Genomic DNA, 21,325 nt, shown 5'->3' on the forward strand with positions numbered 1-21,325 from the left:
TTTACCACGTATACACACTCATGTTGCAATAAATTCATATTACTAAAGCGTGAAATATTGGTGTACGTGATATATGAATGGAATCTCTCCATTATACTTGAACTTTTATTTTTTATTTTTTTTTTTTTATCTTTGCGTGTTTTCTCAATTTGTCAGTGTTATTTTACGCTATTTATTTATAGTCGTTATGATATATAGGAGCGATAAGATTTTCTCAACGCGTTTCCCTTTCTAATCATTTAGTAGAGATAAGAAAAAAAGTATCGGATTAAAAAATTATATTTTCATTATACGTTTGAAAAATTCGCGCATTTAAGGGTTGAAAAATGATCCCGTGGCAAGAGAAATAACCCGTTTCAAAACACCGTTCTTTTTCTCGCCATTCAAACCCTTACGACCGTGCAAAATATACATTTTTTTATATCCAAGTAAAACACAGAATTCGCCGAGGTAACCGGTCCCGGTTCTGTCGATTCTCGATTCTCGCCAGTAGTCGCGTCACGCTACAGTGTTTTCCGTTTTAAAATTCCAACTATCTCGCGTAGATATGGAAAATCGGTGACCGTAAACGTTGATAATAAAGTCGTAGGGCGATGATCACGTGTCCGAATATGCTCGTTAAAGAAGAGGTTAGAGGCACGCGTTCTCGACCGAATTGCAATCGATTCGGTTGAGATAGTCTTTAGCATGGAAGTTCATGCCGCATTTACAACTTCTCCAATTCCGCGTCGACTCGAATTTCTGTGAAAAGAGGGTTACGTTAAGCGGATATACGCGGATCGAATGCGAATTTTAGAAAATCGAGCGAGATATATCTCAAGTACACGATAGAATTGTATTTATTATATCTGAAGGAAGAGTCTGTGTTTTTTAATTTTGTTTCTTTTAATCGAAGTTGATGAAAGGATTTCACAAATGTTATCAATTTCGTAATAATTGCAACCATTTTGGTCGATGAAAATAGTTCTTCAGTTACTTCGTATTTTTGATATATTTCTCGAGTGAAATGGAGTTGCCTGTCATTTTTCTTGTGATCCAGGATCATCGACGATGCATACGTTTCTCTACCACTTTATGAAAATTAATTTATCCAGTGGGAATATCTTTTTGAGAACTGGAAGATCGAGTTTGAGTTTAACGATGGATTCAGAGGAGTTTCCTTTTTTTCGTTCTCGCGTTTGATTTGCTTTTAGTAAATCTGTTTTCAGTCGATCTCGATAAGTCGTTAAAAAACTTTGATCTCGGAATGGCATGAAACTGCATGGATGCGATAAACCGTGAATACGAATCACGGGGTGGATGATACGATCGCTTTTTCGACAACTAACTTTTGCGAATATAACTGCGAGAAATGGAAACAAATTTCTGGGAAAAATCTGGTATTCTTTTTTTTAAAACAATTTTTAAAAACAATTCTTGCCTATTCTCTGTAAAACAGAGAAAAATAGTCTCGATTTTATTCGATATAAATGTAAATTTTCTTTATCAAAATTTTACATCGCGGCGATAAATACAATTACTTTTTACTTGTTGCATCTCCCGCGAGATAATTCACACGATCGAAGTGTTTCATCGATAAAATCCGGGATAATGAAATAAAATTATCATCGTCGCCAAAATCATCCAATGAATACTCGGGAATCGAGAACGAGAAAAATACTCCGATTCGAATCGCGTCAAAAATATCCTCCGGATATTTGATTTCATTTTTTTTTTTTTTTAGAAAAATTCCACGTCCAATCCCGATTCGATTCGATTTCCAAAAATCCTCGGAGCTATCCGTTTTAAAAATTCTACACCGGCACCGATAATTTCATAACCGTGGCAGACGCGTAAAGTTGCCAACGGGGGAATACACCGAAGGAATTTTTCAAATACTCAGCTCGGCTCGGCTCAGTTGGATCGAAGCCACGGACTGTTCTCCTTCGAGCGGCCGAAGGGGAAGCAACAGTTGCAACGGTGAACCGGTGAATCCGCGCGAAATGGAAAGGCATCCGCGCGTATACGAACCGTTCTCGGGGGGATGATTTTCGGGAGGGGGGGTAGAACGGATGGATCCATTCAACGTGGTAAATTATAGACGCGCCCTCTTAAGCAAAGTACGCGGCCAAAATTCGCATTCTACGCCCTGTTTGCGTCATGTACACACGTTTTAATGGAACGTCACGGCTGATATACACCGCGGATGATTTATTTTTCAAGTTTGCTTGTTTATAGTTTCGCGCTCCCAATTTCCCGTGGCAATTGTTCGATTCATAATTTAAATAAATATATATATATATATATTTTTGAACGACTCGATTTTATTCGTCTTTCAGACGATTCAGTTTCTTGATAATTCGACAAGTTATTCGAAGGAGAATCAAAGAGGATTGGATATTTAAAAATGATTATAGAGATCTAAACGCAACGGGATTGTCGATATTTCTTTCTTCTTTTTTTTTTAATTATTTCTCAATTTTCTCTTTTTAAAATTAAACAACGTATCAGAATTTCCAACGTAGTAAATTTATGCTCAAGAGATTCGTTATAAAAAACACGTTTACGCGGCACGTAACAACGGAATTCCCGTTGTTAAAGCTGAACGAAGGTAAAACGAACTCGGGCAGACAACGCGCAAGTGAAAACAGATACAAACAGGTTCCGGTGGCGCGGTGTAATGAGCGCTTTACAGGAAGCCGATCATGGAAAGAAATAAGAGCATCGCGGCTGTTCGTTGCGATAAAAAACTAATATAAGTGGGACGGTGTGTGATGAAAAAGCGGTGCATGAAATGAAGCGGGTATAATTCTACGCTGTTTTTAATTAATTTCGCACGAGGGGAGAGGAGGGGAGGAGGAGAGTATTAGAGTGTCGTAGGAAGTGGTTAGGGTGATTGGATTCTATTAACGCTCGATGAATTTTTTTTAGAAACGATATATGAAAAATGGAAAAGAAAGAACTGTTGTATAGAAGTTTTATCTTTTATCTTTCGTTTACAAGTTTGGAATAAGTTCAGAAAATTTCTAAATCTCTCATTTTGCAATTTGAAAACGTTTTCACATTGGAGGCAAGGAGTTGAATACCATCTTTGTCCCTCTATGGCGTCTATCATCCGTTTGTCACAGCTTTTACGTGACAACAGCCTTCCAAGATAGCGTTCAAACGCACAAGCGTATCTCGAGTGGCAAGATCGGGTTCAAGAACGGACGGTAACAGTGGTTTCCGTCCTGTGTGTACAAAGCGAGCACGACATCGGCGACAAACTGTTTAACTTCAACAGTGTACGAGTCTGAAGCTCTCGACGATACTATCAATGAGACGTAGCCGCCAATACGAGGCCAGAATTAAAAGTATCCGGAGCTCTATTTCGAACTTCGCCATCTCCTCGATTTTTTTATAAGAGCTCAAACACGACAATAGAAATAGACACTAGAAAAATGTTTACAAGATCGCTTTGAGAGAAAAAAAGTATCTCTTTCTACTATTTGCTAGGAAAAGATCTCTTCTTTTGTCTAAAGAAACTAGCACTCTTCTGGTTACCGCCGCGCTCAGAGAGAACAATCATTCAGCGAAACGGAAGAAGATCGAATCACGACACAAGCGTTGCGAGACAAAGAATCCGAGTCAAGAATCCCGTCCTCCAGAGTTCAGTTTATCGAGCACCTCTCGAAGGAATCGTAACGTTTTCGAGGAGAATTAGAGTCATCTCTTCACCCTCTCTTTCCCCGAATCTGTCTATTATATCCAACGAGTTCGTTCACAGGCCGCATCGCAACCGATGTTTCCGCTTTCGTTTCGATCCTGCTGCGATCCAAGCTTTGGAATTTGGAATTAATCTCTGGGCTGAAATTCAATTCGATTCGAAATGGGGTGAGGGAATTATTTATCGGCGCGATCGGATCGCCCTACCCTTCGTTACAAATCGCGCGGCGGCACGCGAGCTGACGTTACAATTAGCAGTGTTCCGTGGAAACGGTGGGATCGATGGCGCAATTACGTGAAACGGGCGCACCGTAGCAGCAGTTTGGGCGATCGGCCCTCTCGACTTCGCGTCCTGTAAATCTTGGAAAAGCCGCCCGTTTGCGGCTATCAATTGAGAATTCCGATTTTTCCCCGTCCGAAACAAAAACTGACTGTTGATTCATCGACAGCAGTTTTTGACTTCGTTCGTCGAAGAAGAACGAACGTTGGGGATTCGAGTTGAATTTGCGAGTTTTCTTCTTTTTTTTTTTTTTTTTTCGAGGGGGAATTCGAGCAGATGATTCTTCGTAGAGTATTGTACAGTTCAATAGCGTCGGAGTGTTTTTAATATCGAATCGAGGTTTAATTGGAATAAACGAATTGAGAATAAATATGCCAATTATCGCTTTGAGATTCTGTAGAAGTTTTTTTTTTTTTACTGATTGCTCTTCGAGTCGTGTATTATTAATATTGAAGTTGAAACGATGTATTTGGAATTGTGATAATTTAAAAAACAAAAATCAGTTTTTTTCTAATTCTTAGCTTTACGAGTTTCATCGCATACACGATTACATTAGAACAAGAAAGAGTAATCGTACACAGTGGAGTTTAATAATGCATTTATGCCTAGTATCTTTTATTTACATTAAACAAGCGATGGCAAAGGCGTCTAATCAGCGTCCCACTTTTATCGAACGATAAAACTACGTATCGCGTAATTTGAATAAGTATATTCATTGTAACAACTTTGCGCAACCTCTTTTTAAAGTTAACAAACAATTAATACAAATTATACATCGTAAAAGGACTTTTCCTAGCACAATCGGTAAATAAATTTAATCGACTCGATCATTTTCGCGGCTGGTAATCGCCTTGCCCTATTAACCTATCCACGATCCATGAATTATTCCACGTGTTGCGTGGAAATACGTTCGGTCAATCGGAGCGGAATAGCCGAGGCGAAATTAATAGAGCGTAATTGTCCGAATTGTTTGGAACTAGCCGACAATTCGAATCGAATTGCAAACGACGTCTCCCCGCAACTCCCAGTTCTCTGTCCACCGTTCACCGCATCGTCTTAATACCCTTAGATGCTCGCAAGAGACGACACGTTCGAACGATCGAACACGCGATGTTCACCCGTCTCGCGTGTCACGATTCCCATCGGTTATTCCGCGTTCAATTGCACGTGAAACGTCCGATGTCCGGCCAAGATACAACGCCGCTCATCGTTGCGTATCCACGAATTGGCCACGCGTGTTGAATTAAATTAATGGGAACTCGTCGACCGGCCGATATCCACCTGTCATTCGGCTCGAGAGCCCAATCGAGGCTCGGATGCGGCTCGTGTATAAATAGCGGTGTTCGTTTATCTCGCGGATTTCGATGGTTTCGCTTGCCAATCGATGAAAGGAATCGATCGAAATTCTGTTAAAGGTTTTTTTTTGATCGATAGGACGAATAGAAAATTTGCTTGCCTTTCAAAATATACGTTCTCTTCTTCGTACGATCGTAACTTTGATCCCAAAATTGACCAAGCTTCTTCCAGCACGATATTTTGACCGCTCCAAATTGAAGTTAAATTAACGGAATGTGCAGTATTCCGCACGGATGCGCTTAAATAACGATAATAACGTAGGCCGAAACAAGTCTCTCGTAAACAAGCGACTCGAGGCAACTGGCTCAATGAAACAATGAAGAGAACGGTACGATAAAAGGGGGATTGCAGACTCTGCGGCGACGATTCAATCTAAACCTCCATAAACGCTCATCGCGCGTCTAAAGGGACGGTCTCTCTGCATCGAACTCTTGCGTACAAGAGACGCCCCCTCGTGGCGGGCGAATAACGATCGCGAACGCGGTTCACGGTTTACGAAGCGGAGAACGAACGAATCGTCGCGGCGAGGGGGGAGGGACGAATTTGCAGTAGCCGGCTCGGTAACAGGGCACCGTGTCCTCGTTCATTGTTTCATTGAAGGTCGTTAACCATCGTTAGCGGTTGTTCGTCCGCTTGTCGGCGTCGGTTTGCGGAGCGCCGCAGAGGCCGCGCGACAAAATCGTCTCCCCGCGAAACCGCGATCCGCCGTCGCTTAACGACCGACACCGGGCGCAAAAACTTCGTTAACTCGCGTAGGTCGTAAAGAAGCGTGGGATGATTAATTTACACGGAGGAGTTGGCTATCTCCCCTTTGTGACTCTTGCCTTTTCCGCCTCGTCGAATTTCGGTTTAAAAAAAAACTCGTCGCCGATGGTTCGCAAGATTATTATTATTTTTTCGAAAGCAACGATGATCGAAATTTCGTTTTCCCTTTCTTCTTTCTTCTCGAAAGTAAATCTTAAGTTTTCCCTTTCTTTTTCCTTTCCTCTTTCTTCTAGAAAGTAAATCTTAATTTTCAAGGATAGATATCAAAGAGAGTGATAAGAAAGAATATACATTTAACAAAGGAAAAAGCAGGAATGAACCATATACGACGCTCAATTCATGCATACGAATATAATCTAACTCGATATTATAAAACGATTGCCTCGAAACTTGGAACAACGTGTCGACATTCGAGATGAGAATATTTTTAACGGAATACGATCGAAAGATTCCCTGGAGAATCGGAACGATCATCTCCCCTCTGATTGAATAAATCACGCGATATCGATTTCCTTATCGCGGCTAGAAGCAGCCCACCCTTTATCAACCCCTACTAGCCCCCTAGTTGCTAATGACTATTCAACCAGCTCCAAGTTGGTCGCATCGGTAATGACAGAGGCGGGCCCTCGTTTGCAGAACGTCTCTCGTTCGGGACTTAGAATCACCGCATGGTAAATTGACCTGCGAACGCCGCCCCTCTTGCCAAGAGACGCCGATCGACTCTGTAATTTCGCGGTTCGGGGGGGCGGTGGCGCGGTAACAGCCTCTGAAAAGGATGACAGGAGTGGTGGGCAGGGACGGGATGATTGACAGTATCGTTACCGCAACTATCGGCCGTAAAGTTTAATAGGATAATACGGAGGCGCGTGCTTTTTTAAACTGGAAAAATTTTTTAAAAGGTTCGTGATCGAAATTTCGTTTCTTCTCGATTCCAAAGTGGAGCTCTATTCGTAGTTGAATTCTTCTTGAGGGGGAAAGTGAATGGAACGTTGGAAGTTTATTATTTATAGTCTTGCTCAATTTTCATTCTTGTTCATAGCTTGCATATAATTAAACTTCGATCGAGCATTTGGTAAAAATTTCGTTTCAATCCTATTCATCCAGCAACCTCTATCCTACTTTAAAAGGGGATCGGGCACGCGCGGCTCGAATCGAAGTTATCGATCGAAAGAAATTTGAAAAAAACGCGTTGAAATCGCGCGTCGTAAACCGGTAATGGCCAGGTTTGCCAGCTGCGAAGCAACTCGTTTATTTATCGCGACGTCGCGTGGGCGTGGCGGTGGCCACCGTGTTGTATTTTGTGGTAATTCTTTGCGGGGAATTGCCGTTGCCAGCCGGCGGTCACCAGGGACGGAATTAGCGATGATTTGTTTCCAGGGACAGAGAGAGTAATCTGCGCGGCGCAGATTTTCCTTCTTAAATTACCCCGCGGCTTTTGCGGCGTATCGTTTCGCCGTTTAATCACACGATTAATCGAATTAGTCCCTTCGCGCGCTGGATTCCTAATGGAAGATTGTTCAGAAGATTGGAACCGCCGAGGCATTTTCGAAAGGGCACGTGTGCGGCCCTCGGAGCGACGTTCGTCAAAGTTGGCCAGCGAGGTTGGGCTGGCTGGCATTTTGCGGCACGAAATTGCGCGTGACACCGGGGAAGAAACTCCTTCCTCCCCTCCTTGGCTCAGCGAGTTGCCCGGGCAACATCCCCTGCTTACATCCCTCGGAACGTATCTCTCCCTATCGCAGGAACAGGATTAATATCGTACGGATGTCTTGTCGACCGATTTGTCTCCCTTCAAGGAATAGGAGAAGGGAGGAGGAAGGAGAGGAGAGAGTCAAAATTGGAGTGATGGGGGTCAGCAGGTGGCGGGATATCGCGAAGGAGTCGTGTCGATCGAGATCGATCCGAAAGGGTTCCGCTATGCATACCGGCCAAATTCGGTTTGTCTAACCACGTCTCGCCCACCCTCCTCCCCTCCCGGACACGAGGCGCCGACCATCCAGATATCCGAAGTGAATCCAGGGAGATGATCTGGCAAAGGTCCAACCGCTCTTCCGGTGAAGGGTTTGCGGGGCCGGACCCGACCTCGCCGGCTCCGTTTCAACCGGAGTCATTATCATTTCCAACTGCCAACACCCAGGATATCCTCGGATCTGCCAAGATTCGATCACCGATGGATGGAAAAAAATGGATATCCGTCCTTTCCTAGAAATGGAACGAGATGAAGAATCGTAGACGGTTTGATATAAGGAAACGTTGATTCGATGGTTTTGATTGTTGTTGATTGGTTGATTGGAAAATTAGTTTAACGAGATTTTATTTTCACGAATATTCGAATAAGGATAAGTTTTGGGGAATGGAGAATGAAAGTTGCGCAAGCTGTGGTGCGACGAGTGTTTATCGGTTTGATCGTTGGAGAGAATGAAAATTCGGCGCGAAGGGAATAACATGATGTTTATGATGAAAAGTGTGCGTAGAACGTGATATGATTATAAAATCTTTTTGTATAGTATATTTTCCAAGGAAATTTATATTCATCGATAAGTTGATGGGTTAAAAACACGAGTGCGAGTCAAAGGGCATTAGTGACGAGCACCGCTTCAATGTTATCGAAGTTTAAACTTGGAAGTGGGGGGAGCAATGTTTCAACAAGCTTATCTGACTTGTAGGGAAAATATTTTAAGATATTTTTAAATAATAATAGCAAACTCTTCAACGTCTCTTCGATAGAAAATTATATTGCACGTTCGCTGATAATATAATTATCCACTCGTTTCGATTTATTTTAAAATTACTCGCCCCATAAATGTCGCCCCTCGTTCAAAATCCAAACGAGTCGAACAGGGTTCATCGTCGAAAACGGGATGGACGGGTTGCTCGGCTTCAAGTTCGCGCGAAATTCGGCCGGCATCCCTTTAGAAATCGATTCGTTCGGCTCGGCGAAGCGAAAATGGGACCAGAAACGAGACCGAAAGTCGAGAGAATGTTGGCTACTTGGAGGATCCTTTTGATTCGGTGAAAGGCTTCTCCCAGCATCTTCAAAGAGTTTCTCTCCTCTGAAGTAGGGCCGCCGGACCGTAAAAACGGAAGAGGGAGTGCTCGCTTTTAATTTCGCTCGGCGCAAACCCGTCATCCGGGCTAACGTCGATGCGCCCCTCCTCCCCTCGCCCACCTCCCTCCTTTGTGGTTTAGACTACAGAGCATTAGATGCTTCGAGATTCCGCCTCTTCATCCCGCGGAATCTTCCTCCCCTTCTGCCATTCTTTTTTTCTTCTTTTCACGCTTAAGCGCCGAAAGACACGAGCCTATTCTTGTTTCTTTCACGCGGGTGACGAATCGCTGGCCTTTTTAAACTCGTCGAGTTTCTCGCTCCTTGCGTCGAAATATAGAACAGTTTTGCGTGGAAAGAATTTCTCAATTATTGTTATTAAACAGAGTTGTTAGATTCTACTCGAACGAAGGATTTTTCAACCAAGTCTTAAGGGAACTTAGAATTCCCTAGAATTGTTCAATTTCTTCTTTATCCCATCCATGTTTTCCAAGAAGCTTTTGCCCATTACATTTGACAATCGCGATTCATTTGTCTCATTCCTCCATCCAGAATCAATTTAAAAATATTGTCCACATCCACACGTAATTACTCGTGATTTTATCGCGAATCCTCGAAACGTTGAATGCCCATCACACGACTCGATCCATCCATCTCACGGCCTTTGTCCTCTCATCGAAGATCTATCAAAGCTCCGCCACTCAAAGCTCGCGGGCCCATTCGAGCGTGTATCATTCGTTACGCAACCGGCGTGTTTGACGCGGCAATTCGCCCGACAGCCGCATGCATAATGCGCCCTACATCTACCCCTAGGACGAGTCACTCTCTTTCTCTCTCTCTCTCTGGAACAGTGTAATCGCGTCAAGAGCGTCGTGTTTTATGCGCGGCGACAGGAACGGGATGGCGATGGGCCCCTGCGACGAATCGAGCCGCGCGAGATAGGATTACGCCACGGCTCGTCGGCCCCTCGAACACCCGGACGCGGAAGCTCCACCAACCGCGCCACCGTGTCACCGTAATCTATGTTCCGTCCAACTTAATCTCCTTCTACGTGGAAAATCTCGAGTCCAGAGCCACGAGGCGAACACGAGCGGAGAGCTTTTTCCAATCGGGTGGTGCTGTTTCGCCAAGTGGCGTACCTTGGAAACGTTGCTCCTCGTTGTCCAACGTTTCTCACCTCAGTGCTTAAGAAAATCGAGCATCGAAGAAAAAATATAGGCGAACATTCGAATGTATCTACACGAATGATATGTAAATAATTTTTCGAAATTTTATTCGGTTATTTCCTTCCATCGAATTTTTCCTTCCTTTATTTCTCACCAGTGCTTAAGAAAATCGAGCATCGAAGAAAAAATATAGGCGAATGAATATGTAAACAATTTTTCGAAATTTTATTCGGTTATTTCCTTCCATCGAATTTTTCCTTCCTTTATTTCTCACCAGTGCTTAAGAAAATCGAGCATCGAAGAAAAAATATAGGCGAATGATATGTAAACAATTTTTAAAAATTTTATTCGGTTATTTCTTTCCATCGAATTTTTCCTTCCTTTATTTCCAATAATAATAATAATATTGTAGATGCAAGACCAATTTTTCATTCAATCATCGCTCATCCCTCGTTACATAATTTCTGGGAAACTGACTCGAAAAAGTTTGCAACAAATAATTCTCAGATTACGTTACTTCAAGGGAGATGTTTGCACGAGTTGATGTTCGTTCTAAAACATACGGCAAGTAGACAAAAAATCTGCACGGTATAAATTTGCATCTAATCGAACTAAAGAAGTTGTACACAGCGCGCATTAAGGTATAATCGAATAACAAGCAGTGATTAATATACGGCGCGACACTCACATCCCCAGCGTAAGATTACACTCTTCGCACCGGACCCCTGTACTTAAACCGCGCGATCGATTTTACAATCCCCCTACTTTATCCACCGATTACGATCGACAGACTCTATTTATCGTGGTGACATAGAGGGTGGAGTTGGGCTCGGAACATTTTCATAATCGATCGAGCTAACCGACCTTGAGCAAACACACTCCTCCCTCTTTTACTCCGTTCTTACTCTCTCTCTCTTTCTAACGTGGACTAACGAGAGATTTCTTCGTGACGGAGATATGGGTCAAGCATAGGGCGGCATTAACCTCGTGCAAACCGCGAGAGAGAGAGGAAAATTTTTTTTTTCCTTCGCAATGACGATCGTTTCGCACCCAACGCCGTTCGTTACTTATCGATCGTTCTCGGGCCGAAATTGAATTAAGCTCGCCCTGGCGAGAGAGAAAGAGGGACGAAAGGAAGGAGGATGGATTGAAATAGGAAGAGAAACGGGGCGGAGAACGGGGTTGGTTGACGGGAGAGAGATCGGGAAAAGGAAGAAAATGAAGCTACTCCGTGGCTTAACTCGCGGAATTTGCCGCGTTAGCGAGCAGATCCTCTAATACCATCGACACCGGGATTCCAATTAGCCAATTTATCGATTTTCCGACCGAGATCGAATCTACTGATTTCCTTTCGCTCGAACGAAAGAAATTACTGCTGGAAGATGGGGATCCTTTCTTTGACGGACTCTTGCGGTAAAATTACTTGGAGAGAGAAAACTTAGAATATATAGCCTCGTGTAGATTCAGGTTTAAATAAAATTCAATTCTTCTTGTTTGACGATGTCAAAGTGTCTTCGAGATAAGCGTGTAAAATGTAACGAGAAATTTAACAAAGTATTGCACAAATTTACAAAATATCTTACATATCTCTTATACAGTTCACGATCTATAGTAATATCTTGTTGATTCCCAAAGTGTGTAGATTTAGACCTAATTCACTTGCATTTCTATGACATGCATAGTGTCTTCGAAATAGCGCAAGTCGAAATCAGTGGACGTAATTATCTGCTAGGGACTAGCACGAAGATGTATCATCGTCTCGATGCTACGCGATTCATTACCAACGTTCGCTAATTCGTGTTTTATGTACCGTCCTGAAACCGTTCCCGGTCATTAGGCCGTCGTGAGTAGAATGCAAGCGACGCAGATCTGACGCTCACGGCCTCTGTGTCCTGTTATCGAGGCATCTCCCACAATAACTGGGTATCGCTGTCCCGGCCCTGGTTGCTGCACGTGGCGCCTTAAACCAGTTTGTGTACACACCACGTTCTCGTCCTTTGACTACGTGAAAGGAATTTCCCCGCTGTATGGCTGCTTACCGATAGAATGCGCAGAATGTCGAGAAGTGAACTTTCCTCCAGTTCAGAACCTGAGATAATAAATGGACGAGTGAATAAGGAAGACGTGAACGCGAGAAGGATTGTCTTTTATTTATTTATTTTTTTTTAATTCGAATCGAAGAAGAGAGAAGGATTTTTAACTCTTCTAATAAATCTTTCATTTTTTCGTTCAGAAGAAAATAAGAGGAATATCTCTAGAGGATAAGGAGGAAGGAAGAATTTTCAGCGAGAGTCCAGAGATTATAATAGTAAATATATTGATGTTCGACAGGATGGTCGGACAATTAACTGGATTTCCATTGTGGCCTTAATTGCGATCCGATCACAATCGCTCCTCTAATTGCTCGAGTCTTGCTTGGTCTGGAATCCGACATCTCGCCAATATCACGATTTGAATCTTAATCATTGGACGAACCCTCGTCCTTGTCGTCGCGTGTCCGCCGATGCGTCATTTGCTCGATATTCGCCTCGATGATTTTTGTACGTACCTTGCAAAATGAATCTGAGGATCACAGAGATTCTTCTTTCGAAATTTCGAAACGCGACGTTCGTTCGAATGGAATAATTGCCACTTAAAAAGAAATTCGATTATATATTCCGTCCCCTATTAAACTAAAGCTTCTTTCAATTTACCTTCCTCCTCAACTTCCTATGAATATGCATCTCCATTGAGAGCGCATCTCCCCGTTCGATCCTGTCCACCTTCCTCTGTTCCTCTCGTGTGTATCTCTCTCTCTCTCTCTCTCTGTCGAATGATCGCATCTATTTTCATTCATCCGCGTTAATCAAAGGCCGTTTCCAGTTAATCCGCGCGTACCCTCGCGATTAGCTTCTAGTTGGGCCAGTTTGCTCGCATTCACGTAAGATTATCCTCGTTAATTTTCATTGAAACGCGTTGAAACGCGTCGGTTCCTCGTTTAATTAATTCGTAATGGCTCCATGATTAACTCTCTCCCTTTATTTATCCACGTTTAATATACCTGGCCGCGAGTTTACGACGAGTATACCGCGTAGATAAAATTTTATAACGTCACGACAAGTTGTTTTAATTCGACCGAGCTCGACCGAGTCAATAATTCGTTTTTGAGTCGAGTCGAGTCGCTATCGCGGTCGTCGTCTCTTCATCCAGGTCTCCCGCAAGCGATATACATCATCGTTTGATTTATCGCACCCCTGGACGTTTTCGTCCCGCGACACGACACCCGGCGTAAATCCCGCTTTATCCGCACACGCGCTCTTGATTCTCAAATGCGAGAAACAACTCGCGCAGGCCAACTCCCCTCGGAGCCACAACTGCAAAACGTGAATTTACGGATCTTGTTTCCTCCTCGTTGTTTCGTCCTCTGTGACGAAAAGTCCTCGACATTTTACGCTTAGCGCCAGATTCAAGTCGCTGTGTATTTCTTCCCGTGTTGAGGAACGTTTGTTTCCAAAATAACGGCATTGCACAACAATTAATAAAACGAATCTAAAAACGTTGGTTCATGTGAAATATCGTATGTATTCGAGAATTAGCTTCTATTAGATCGGAATAATAATATTCGAGCATGGCAAAAATTAAAAATTTCAATTTGTCGTAATTTTAGACGTTGCATAACTTGTCTTTGAAACGTTCGTTACTATGCAATAAGAGAAATATCTATGAAAAGATTGCAAATCTTCTTTAATACATATATATATAAAGAAAAAAGAAGATAAAATCGTTTGATTTCCGTTAAAAGCAATCGGAGAGTGCATCAACCTAGCATTCATCCGGAAGTGTGGTTATCCAAACGTTAAAGAGGATCCATTAGAGAACTGGGTTGGCTTTTCGACAAATACCACCAAGTTTTCGTCCAAGTGTAATCAAATAATGTTTGCGAGCCACGTTGACCGAGGTTGACCCACGTTCGAAATTCTCGACCGCGCAAAAATGAATGGTGACACGTTATATGTCGTTTTAATCGAGAAACACGAGCGTAAGACCTGAATGCAACGGCATTTCATCCAAATCGTTTCGAGTTATTTCCGATCGATGATGAAGAAGTACCCGCTTTCAATGTCAAATTCTCTTCAAACAACGTGAAATTAGTATTAATATCATGAAAGTAATAACAGTAGTATTATTGTTCTTATTTTTTTATGAAATTTATCCTCGTCTTTTCGTTGTTTCATTCTGCTTTCCCTTCTGCCAGTTTTAGAAAATTTAGTACGAATGATTGGTTTAAGTTACAACATTGTTTCGGATACTCGAAATGTAATATTTCTATTTATTATGCTAATGTAAGACAGGGATTATTGAAAGAGATATGAAATTAGAACAGAAAATTTTAAAAAAATTTTAAAGTGTACTTTCAGGATATTAATCTTTCGTCCTCCAAGCAGCAATTTATAGTCGACTCGAAGATATCTTTCCTTACAACAAAGTTGCGGACAATAATATCGATTGCAAGAATAGAACTTTTAAGCTCTAGTGTCTACTTAATTAATCTAGAAGAGATAGAAAGGCTTCAAAAAATCCGATCCATTGTGCAAAGTTTCATCAACGAAATTGTTGCAATTACCAAGTTTCCCTTTTTGACTTCGATTCACTTTTCCCCCTCGAACTTGAAATTTCACTTTCCAGCAAAATTCCCAACAGAGGCTTCGATCGATCCCTTTCAACGGAGAAGAAGTATTTTAAAACGGCTTTTAAAACGACGGATACGATTAACGCGGATCCCTCGAACTCGATGAACGTCGATTATGGCTGGTATGCGTCCACCGTATCGCATCGTACACGCCAAATGTTGCACACGGCCGTCACCGAAATAACAAGGTTAATTAGTCCGCGAGGAAGTTCTACTCGAAATCCTTCTATTAACGTCGTCACCTGTGAATCCTATTATCGCCCGCCATTCCACCAACTCGGCCACCCGTCGTTTCTCTATCCCTCCGAATCGACGACAATTAGTCCACTTACCGTCGAAATATTCCGGTGTCGACCGGGGGTCGTCGAACCTGGCCGAGCGGTCACGTCCACGAAGGCGCGTGTAAATTCGGTAACGAATTTAATTAGCGTCCCGTTTCTCCGTTGCCGTTTCGCGCTGTCGTTTCGCGGATCTTCTTTCGCCTCCGTCATTGTTCGACGGACGTTTAATTCCATTCCGAAAATGTCTATAATTAGAAGTGGAAGGGAAAAATTTGTTTGATTATTTCTCTGCAAATTGCAAAGTTTCGTTAATATAATTATTCCATATGGAATAGTAATAGTCTGGAGGAGTTTTATATTCAAGGCAAAGATACAAAATTAAAATAAAATATAGTTCTATATCTTATTTTTTTCTGTTTTATTGAAAATGATAGTTGAAGGGTTTAAGAGATGGGTCGTTAAATGTCCTGTCATTTCTGGAAGCGCAAGATGGATATTGAAGTTAAATATAAAATTAAAATATAGATCTGTCTACGAGCATTTGAAGCAAAGGATCGAGTTACTGAGGATCGTTGTTACTGAAAATAATTGGAATTATTTTAAAAAAAGAAAGGAAATGTATCTGTTTACGGAGTGACGTGTCAATAAACAAGTATACACAATTGTGAATATGATTCCTCAAGATCCTCCAAGCGGAAGATCAAGCAACAGATCACGTTCGATCGGTCGAGGTTTCAGCCTAATGTGCACACGCGATAACGAGGTTAATTAGCTCACGACGCCTGTCGGCGGTTCGTCTTGTTGCTGAATAATTTATCGACCTGTGGCAGCTACGTGTGTACACGTGCGTGCAGATTCTGTTCTCTCCGAGACGCGGTACCAAACGTGCACCTCGCATTCCTTGATCCTCTCCTTGCATCCTTGTGGAAAATTGTTACGCCTCTTGTGTATATAATTTACTTACTACCAACCATCTTATCGCGTTCCCCGATAAAACTCGTTAACATCGAAACACCAGCGAGAGTTTACATATTTCTTTGTTAAAAAGAATTGCATTTTTATGCAATCGTGATCACTCGTAATCGAAGATAAAACGTTGGATAAATTCGTCTCGATAATTGCAAATCTCTGCAAATCGGGAATTTTTAATACATCAGATGTATAATTAATTTTCAATTTTTTGATGAATCGTGAGAAACAAAAATGGAAAATGGATCATATCGATATCGGCGAAAAGAGAAGATGAAAAGAATTCCAAATCCTCTTCAAATACTTTCTTCGAGATCTCTCGAGATGATAATAAATAATGAAACCGCATACCATCGTTCTCGTAATATATAATTCCTACCAGAAACCTTATCGAATCGATGTTGCATCAATTATGCAAATCGCACAATAATTCAGTATTCGAACAATTCTTCTTTATTTACCTCGGGGAAAAAAATCTTAATTCTCTTAGATAACGGGAGAAAGAGGTAAATCGCATCGGATATCGAAGATAAAAAGCCTATCCCTTTCCAAGAGGTAAACGGTAAGAGGCCTTTCGAAACTTTTAACCGATCAAGATACGTCTAGTGCAGGGAACACTCCCCTTTTCCCCAATTCCGATTGGCCCCGATTTGAATGGGGTTGAATTTTCGACTTCCAACTCGATTCGCCCAAACTCGTACACCCTTAATCGAGGTTGAAGTTTAATTTCCAGCGTATATTCGCCGCAGAAATGGATTTCCCTCGTACGTATCAATTATTTCGACGACCCCGTCCCCCCCATCGATTTCGACGTCTCCCGCGCCGAAAACGAGCGAGGTTCTGAGAATTAACTCCTGGTTGGAATCTTCCTCCCTCTCGAGCAACGCTTTTCCTTCCCTTAATCCCTCCAAGAACCATCTCCTTATTCGCGTTATGCATAGGAACGAATAAATTTATACCGTGAAAATTTCATCCGTTTTTGATTAGACTTCCTGTCGAAACGCTTTGTTTTCGGTTTAACTGATGTCCCTAAAGTAGTAATCCGTTGTTGGATGCCGTGTAAATTGGATAGTCAAACTTTATCCATAGTGATACGTTATACGATTACAAAGTGAGAACGGTTCTCCATGGCGCACAACGGAAATTACACCCATCAAACGCTTCGAGAGAGATTGCCTCTACTCTTGAAATTTGCTGTTCTTCGATCGGAATCTGCAAGCTGGTTCTAGTCGATAATTCATATTTTGATTTCTTAACGAGGAAAACAGCTAGAAATGTTTTAGAGATTTAGAAATTTAAAGAGAATTTCTTCGAAAATGAACCATAAAATTAAAATAATATTATTATAAAAATTATACCATAGAATTACTATGTTTATCCAATTTTTTGTTTTTTTAAACGGTCTTCAGTTTTCAACTCTCGACTGCATGACTCGATAATAATTCATAGCCAATATCTATCCGACGAGAAGCAGAAACAAATATTTCCCAGGGATCTCTCATTACGACGTATACTTGGAAAACATTTTATCTCTCCATAATATATTGTTCCAATAGAGAGTCGACGAGTCATTCAACTCCCCGCCTTTTCCACCCGAGGCAAAAAAGCTCGAACGATACCCTTCTCCGTCATCTCTGCCCAAGCATCTCGTTCCCTGTAATAATACGCGCGAAGAGCAAAAAAATATGAACTCTTGGCTTCGCCCTCGCTCTCTCGCCAAACAAAAGATTCCGACTCTCGTAAACAGGTCGAGGAGGATCCTCGGGGATACGCAATGGTTTACGTAATACCGTGACATTTTTCCGATGTGCTGGCTCAATGTTGTCAACACGTGACTCGGTGAAAGTGAAAAAAGGGGGAAGAGGTTCTCGTCCAAATGGAAGGTGAGCGCAAAACGACGATGAGCGTAGGGATTATCGTCAATTGTGTCTTCTTTGTCGAGTTTCATTTGGGTTAAAGGGAGGCTTCCAGTATCCGTATTTTCGACTAGAGCCGTTTACGTGACCATGGAGAGAAAGAGAGAGAGAGAGAGATCATTCCGATTGGCCAACCGGTCTAGCAAGGATTTTATGTTTATCTGCTCGTTGCAGTTATGCGGCGTCGTTCTCGAAAAACGGTCGAACATTTCGGAAAAAGTGGTTGGAAATAGTTTCTCGTTTCGAGGGCTGAAAGGAGAGATAAAGGTGAATGAAGGGGGGAATGGTGTTTTACAATTGCTGTAATTATACGTGTTTATCGGGAGTAGTTTCTCGCGAGTATTGAACGCAAAGATGATCAAAATTGGTAGAATATTTGTATTAATCGAGTATTTTATTAATATCAATATTTGTTCCATTAACAGGTTAATTAAACACAGGTTCGACGTTTTTTTTCTCTATGGAATCGCGAGATTTATCTGTCGCCGATTGCCAAAGGAAAATTTTCCAGAAACCGTTAATTGCCGATATCAATACCTCCATTCATTATAATATTTCAATAATATCATTAAGTTCGATAATGAAATAGATTTTTCCCCCCTCGTTTCTCATTTTTTAGTTAATCCTCTGAAAATTAAAGAGTTATGTTTCATCGCAGCCATTTTCGAAGGAAAAAGTTCTAAGAAAAATCAATATCCGACGAAAATATTCTATTTTACAAAAATTTCACTCGAGATCCCTCGTTTCTTTTTTTTTTTTTTCTTTTTTTACAATCCTCTCAAATTTTTATTCCCTCGCAACGCACACCGTTAAATCTCCTCCTCGTGTTACTTGCTTTTGCACCACCCTGTATTTACCGCAACGCAATAACCGGAGTCCCCGATCGACCACAGAGAGCAAAAACAGACATTCACGAGCCCTCTTCCTCCAATCAAAGAATCACAAGCGTGTGTGTATATATATATATATATATATATATATATATATACGCGGCATCTCGTTATCTGTCCCTCCCCCGACTTGATTCACCCCTCGCAAAACAATGGGCATCGATCGAAATACATTATCGGTTAATTGTTCGTCTCCCGCGGATGCGGGAGATGCTGACTCATCCCGGTCGACTCGTTCCTGTTTTCGAGAGTGACTCGATTGCCGTCGTTCCACGTAAACGCGAGCATGAATCCTACCTATCACGAAGAGAAATGTTGCCGGTTACAGGGTTATACGTCACCGTATAGCGCCAGTGGTTCTTCTAATATTTTCCAATTCGTGCAACACTTTCTATCATCGAGGAAAGGATCTGTGGAACGTTTGAAATTCGTAAATACGAATAAATGCGAATTTTTAAATTAAAAATTATCGAAAATCTTGATGATATCGTGGGGACGCGAAATTTTTCTCAGTAATTGTCTTGCAATAATTTAAAAATATATATCTTCTCGATGAAAAATTGTAATTAGATAAATTATTGAGAATTATATATAGAAATCAGAAAGGATATGAAACTAAGAAAATATACCACGAATATATATAATTTATTTCACAGAACATTGATTCGAAATGATTCGAATTTTTCCTCTCTCTATATATTTCACATATATATAATAACATATTGTTATCGAAACAAGATCAATTATCGAGAAAACATTTTTCTGAAGAGGAAAATATATGTAACCCGACTGTATTCAGAGTTAAGAATCACTGGCGTAGATCCGGAATAATAATCCGGAAGTTGAACGACCAAGCCCGCGATTCCGCCGATATTCTTCTCGTTATTGCGACCTGCGGCTTGTGTATCCCGTTCCTCTCGTGCTTTCGTACCGTGGAAATGGGACGAGAGAGAGAGAGAGAAGTTGGATAGGTTTTATCTCGACCCTTCCTTCTTGTTGGAAAAATCTTGGGGAACGATCCATCGAAGAATAGCATACGGCAAGCTTTATCTAACGATTTTCAATCCATTCTTGCAGGGGAGCTCGGCACGGGTAAAAAGGAAGTGGCTGGGTGGTCCGTGGCGAAGATAGCTTCTGGACCGGTGTCAACGGAATGTGAGTGTTATATTTTTACTCGAGGGAGAAAAGTTTTTACACTTTGCATCCGGGAGAGACTATGGATATTGCATGTATTTGAATCGTGTCTCTCTGCTTCTGCATGTGATTCTTTTTTTTTTCTTTTAAAGATTAATTTATCCACTTTAAATTAAAAATGACGAATGATAGCACGAATGGCTAAGTTTTCAAATCAAAGTGAGTTTTTCGTTGAATTTGGAATTATTTTTTTTTTTGCTACAAAGGTTAATTCTTAGGCTCTCACAATATTTATTAATTTTATTAATATTTTTATTCAAATTATTCTAAAATTTATTTTCCTCAAGTTCGAAATTCAAGATCATCTTCGCTTGCACAGAAATGTTGAATCAAATTGTTTAATTTGCCTCCTTCCCTTTTCATTCTTGCTGAAATCAACGTGTTAATTATAAATTCTGTTTTGCGATTTAACGGGAATCCCGGGAATCAACGTTTCCACACGAAGGGACGATGCGAGAGATAGAAGTATGGAAAACATACGCGGCAAGGGAAGAAAGAGAGAGAGGGGAGACAAATTGAAGCGACGCGACTTCCGCTTTTTCGCCACAGGATCAACGGGATAGAAAGGGGTAGTTTTAACGCGTTTCGCAAACTGACGTGATGAAATGTGTATATACGTGCGTGGGCATTTAATTCGTGTATAATAACAAAACACAGGCAACAAGGAAGATCTTAAGCAGCGTTGGCCAACAATGTTGATTCTCTGTCCACCCTGTTCTTTCTCCTCCGCGTCAACGAGAAAATTAGGAACGAAATATTAATTTGTTTATCTTGAAAACATCGCAGGAAAGTTTGAGAATTGAGAATTGCAGGAGAAAAATATTGAATATAATTGAATTACAAAATAGATAATATTATCAGAATTTTAAAGCTTATAATTCTTTCTTTTTAGATTCACATTTATTCAATTTTATTTTACAGATAATTGTTTAATCACAGAATTACGCGTAACGATTTATTTGACGAAGTGGAGAAACTCTCATAGAGTTTCTCGTTTGTTTCGACTCAAGTCGACAAGGAGAAAGAGTCGAGTAGCCTTCGATTCGTTAATTTCGTTGTTAATCTCGAACGTTTCGAGTGGGGGGGAAGCAAGTTTCCTAAACCGTTCT

General features: G+C 41.4%; 1 protein-coding gene across 6 annotated transcripts in view; it reads left to right on the top strand.

Moving 5' to 3' along the window:
• LOC552278 (protein-tyrosine sulfotransferase) overlaps positions 1-21,325 on the top strand; it is a 163,882-nt gene that overhangs the window by 16,158 nt on the left and 126,399 nt on the right. For 3 of the 6 annotated variants that reach the window (XM_006560870.3, XM_624654.5, XM_016911329.2), the window contains exon 2: positions 20,100-20,177. The exons of 2 other annotated variants lie outside the window; for them this stretch is intronic. The gene's annotated coding sequence lies outside the window, so the exon portion shown is untranslated. Of the gene's footprint in view, positions 1-18,317; positions 18,333-20,099; positions 20,178-21,325 lie in introns of those variants that run through there. One more of the 6 variants, XM_016911328.2, reaches the window with a different exon arrangement.

This window comes from Apis mellifera, linkage group LG3 (assembly GCF_003254395.2).
Source record: "Apis mellifera strain DH4 linkage group LG3, Amel_HAv3.1, whole genome shotgun sequence".
In the NCBI taxonomy this organism is placed as follows: domain Eukaryota; kingdom Metazoa; phylum Arthropoda; class Insecta; order Hymenoptera; family Apidae; genus Apis; species Apis mellifera.